Here is a 4,679-nt window from a genome sequence, read left to right as displayed (position 1 = left end):
ACACACACACACACACACACACAGACTGGCCAGACTCACTATGTACCAACACATAATCTCCTCTGAGTGTATTAAAAACATCACTTCTAACTGACTGCAAACATGCACAATACGTCATAATATATTGCAGTAGTTCCCAGGGGTGCACATGCATTTTAATTATCTTTTGTATACACATTCAATTACTTTTTAAAAGTGAGAAAACCAAATAATAGGCCTATATATAGGTTGTAGTCAATCTGTGTGAATGGCACACACAGCAGGACATATGTACATAAAGACCCCATACATGCATCTTTATTCATTTCACTCTCATTTCTCCACAACAATACAAAGCCCTTTGCGATTTTCTTTTTCCATGAAAACATCAAACTAAACGCAGTTAGAAAACCCACAGAGGATGTAGTTCTCAAACTGCTTCAGTTTGAGTAGAAGCTAACTGGTGTCTGTTTTCACCCACAGCATTGCATGTTTTTTAAACATGGTGCTTTGGAATAATGGCCATTTTAATTATAATTAGAATGCTAAAGGATATTCAGTGTAAATATGAATTGCAAACACATTTATGAGGATTATTATTTCATACATATTTATGAGGACTGGTTTGGTGTTGATGAAAGGGTATTTGAACCTTACCCAGACAGCAACATAGTGTTGGCCCAGATCCGGCCCACATCTGGCCCATGTGAAATCCATGCGGGCCAGATGTGGGCCGGATCTGGGCCGAAACTGTCTGCTGTCTGGGTACTGACGAGGCTATTTAAGGGTACACAAGGTAAAGGTAGGAAACTGCTATAAAACAAGCTATTTCTGCTGCAGATTTTACATTGGACAAAGCAATATAGCATTAAAACTGTTTATTATTAAAGAGAGAATAAAAGAGAAAAAGGACATTGAAAATGCACTGCTTACACTGTATTCAAATGTACTGCTTTTGACAAACTATAGGATACAGTAGGTTTAAGCAATACAATGGTGTTCACAAAAGTGATAATAATAAGAAATGTTTTTTTTTATTAAATCAGCATATTAGAATGATTTCTGAAGCATCATGTGACACTGAAATTAGAAAACAGTTATTTTAAATTGTAATAATATGTCATAATATTTCTGTTTTAACTGTATTTTTTATCAAATAAATGTAGCCTTGGTGACTTCTTTCACAAACATTAGAAAAATCTTACTGACCCCAAACGGTTGAATAATATGTAAACAGGCAAAAAACAACATGCAACATAGGCTGAATAGCATAAAAATTGATCTTTAAATGCAAGTGAAGCCGTATTTAGTCTTAATCAGTTTTTGAGTAGCTTTCATGGATTTTCATTCGGAATCAGATGAATCTGAGCCATAATGCTGAGTTTGATTTGATGCATGACCTTTGACATCAATGTAGAAATATAAGACTTATTTTCAGCTAAAAGATGCAAAGGCTATTTATTAAGCTATTCTAACAATGCACAGTTATACGGTTAGAAGCATTTTTTATTTGCATTTAGCTGACCGTGACCCTATCAGAACAGCCATTAGTTGAGAATCACTGATATAAAGAATAATGACTGTCTAGAAAAATAACGAGTGTGACAGGGCGGGGTCACAATGCATACTATCATTCACGGTTGGTCTCCAAATATGTTCCAACTGGCTGCGATTTTGCCTTTTCACAAAATATTTGACTTTCAGGGAGGATAGAAAGATTGCTTGATAGAGAACTTTTCAGGACACCGTGTTACAATAATAAGACTGTGTCTGACAATAGAAGATGATTCATATAACATTCAACACAGAAAAGCAAACGAGCAAGAAAGAAGAGAAGTTGTAACAGAGTGGGACAATGAGAGAAAGACAAATCTCCATGTGTGCAGCACTTGCCCCACCAGAGACAAGCGATTGCGTGCCAGTCAGCAATCTGCAAACTTTGGGCCCGATCCAAAGAGACACCAAACTGAGAGAGAGAGAGAGAGAGAGAGAGAGAGAGAGAGAGCGAGTGTGCGTCGCCCAGCAAGAAACCGGCGCCGCGCTCACTGAGGTAACAAGGCTGTCACAACAAATCCCTCGTCCACCTGAGAAAGTGTCTTTCCTCACCTTGTTAAAGATGCAGCTATTACAGTTTCAATTTCCAGCTCAGTCTGGCATTAGTGGATTAAACAAACGACAAATATCTACATAATGCAATTCCGGCCCGGCTGCTCAAAGGAGGCAACCGGGTCACGAAAATTAGCGGTAGATGCCTTTATCTCTGTGCACTGGCACATTTAAGTCATGAAAAATTCACATTTCTATTTGTCTGCGGCAGTCTGACACTCTTCATGCGGTTCGGTACTGAGTCTGTACATGTATATGAATGATGACATGCAGCCGGGCTCGGGTGCAAGTGCAGCGGGGTTTAATTACAACCCTTCACATTCCTCCGCCACCTCCACAGACTGCCAGACAATTAGACACGAGCCTTTGAAACACGCGCTTCAGAGTTGAGCTGTCTTCATTCGCCAGCCTCAGTATAGAATACGTGCCTCTGCAGACTGACACACTGGTCAAGCAAAGTCCATCTCATCCGGCGCTAAGCGGCAATCAGACACAGCAGGTACAAGTCTGAAATAAATGTACCTCTGTGGCAGAACGGACGGATTTATGAATCTCCCACAGTTTCTGAGATGTTTATGAGCATTTGAAAACAATTGTGCTCAACCGATATGAATTTTATGATGGTTAGCGCAGTGACTGTATATAGACAGCAGTCTGGCTGGTAGGGTTGACAGTCCTGAAAAGAGTGAATTCTTTTGACATTTGAGAAAGACAGCAATTGTAACATTAAGTGCAGTAACATTAGACTTTGTTCCATTCATATGCATGCAAATGCAGGAGAGAGGAAATGCAGGCCAAAGTGCCAAAGTTTCAACTCTGACCTGTGAATTTGCATGAAGAGAAGATGGTTGACCATTAAAGAACCCAAATGTCACAGATTGAACCTTCGGCTTAGTAAAAAGAATGCAAATTTCAAAGCTACATGGTATACAGTGTTGCAAGAAAGTGGCGGAAACAATAAATTTCAGTGTTTTCAACATTATTTATTATTTTTAGTTATATATATAGTGTGTGTGTGTGTGGGGGTGTATATATATCTTAGTAATATCTTAGGTAAGTACACTCAAGTTCATGTATATTAAAACAAAGTGCTACTAAATTGTCTACAAATAATATTAAATGAATACATTTCAATTTAGAAATGAATTTGGAGCGAGAGCTGTATAAACACTGAAAGTAACTTTACAGACCTAGTGACCAATGCACTTTTGGTCAAATGCACATTCATTGGTCATGGCAGCCAACTCCAGGACTGAGGTCAAATTCTGCTCCCTAAGACAATTCAGATGATGAAATCAACTGAAAGACCACAAGGAGGGCCAACCAGACATGTGGACTTCATTGAAGCCCTCTAAACTGGCACGTAGTGTAATACCCCAAGACAAAGCGAGGGAGTAACAAAGCACTGCTGACAAAATATATTAGTACAATTAGGGATGCAGGGATTTTGCATTCTACTCCAGTGAGTCATAGAAACCCACTGCTCAACTGTCCAAAACCCCAAGTTGGAAGAGTTTAAAAAGTTGGACACTTTAATGAGTCTGTCTGTAATTGATTACTCTTGTTATCATGTCAGCAAATGACAAGTTGGCGGTTTAGCAGCGAGTCGTCCCTCAGGTGTAGCATAAGCCATTAGACAGGAGCTTAACAGCCCCTGCTAAGGGCCTGCAGATAATGAATGGGCACCTCACAGTGCACTCATGCACTATATTCTCTCTATGAATTTAGATCGGGGCAGTGAAGCAGGTTTATAAGCAGGGCAAATAGGCAAATAATGGCCCTGGTGACAAGCGAACTCCATCACGTCTGAAATTAATAATGTACGCCAGCAGGTTAATGTACACGTTCATTACAGTGGGCAGCTCCCGCTCCTGAAATGCCAGCGCAAGCCATGCCCTGCGGAAAAAGCATCAATATTGTGTCTGTGAGTTACACAAACATTAAGCACATGATATATGGGATGACACGGAGAAGTTACAATGTATAGAAAGCAATGCATTCCAGAGTCTTGACTAAATGAGCGCGCTAAGGTCATTTGGAAAAATATAGATGACAAACAAATATGCATTAGTTATTCATTATGTCTCTAAAAGAGTGCTGGTAATGTCGTACCAAAAGCCCATTATTAATGTCCCCCTAACTGTGTATGATGTGTTCGCGAAAGCGCATCATAGCTGTGCTCTGCCTCTGGGCAACTGGCAATGATAAATAAGGGAAATATGAAGAAGCAAAAGAACCAAGCTTGAATTTTAACACAGAAAGTACTTCTGCCAGTGAATAAATTTCCAGTCCATTTAGAAGGACAGCTATTGCTCATCTTGCCAAAAGGACAAAATGCTTCCCAGCAGAGCAGAAGACAAAGAATGCCATAAAGATTACCGCAGGAGTTGCATTCACAAGTCCAAACTTGGGTGGCCGGTGTCTCAGCGGAACACTCTGTGGGAACCGGCTGACTGTAACAGTGTGAAGCCATGTGTTTTCAACAATGACGTAATTAGGCGATGCATGCTTAAAGGGGTCATATGATGCGGTTTCAAGTTTTCCTTTCTCTTTGGAGTGTTACAAGCTCTTGGTGCATAAAGAAGATCTGTAAA

At 39.9% G+C, this 4,679-nt stretch overlaps 1 protein-coding gene across 4 annotated transcripts in view; it reads right to left on the bottom strand.

Moving 5' to 3' along the window:
• npnta (nephronectin a) overlaps nt 1-4,679 on the bottom strand; it is a 53,367-nt gene that overhangs the window by 45,148 nt on the left and 3,540 nt on the right. The gene's annotated exons all lie outside the window — the stretch shown is intronic.

The sequence above is a fragment of the Sinocyclocheilus anshuiensis genome, unplaced genomic scaffold (genome assembly GCF_001515605.1).
Source record: "Sinocyclocheilus anshuiensis isolate Anshui unplaced genomic scaffold, SAMN03320099.WGS_v1.1 scaffold469, whole genome shotgun sequence".
Lineage (NCBI taxonomy): Eukaryota > Metazoa > Chordata > Actinopteri > Cypriniformes > Cyprinidae > Sinocyclocheilus > Sinocyclocheilus anshuiensis.
Note: the sequence above shows the minus strand (reverse complement) of the source record. Positions and strands in the feature narration are given on the sequence as shown.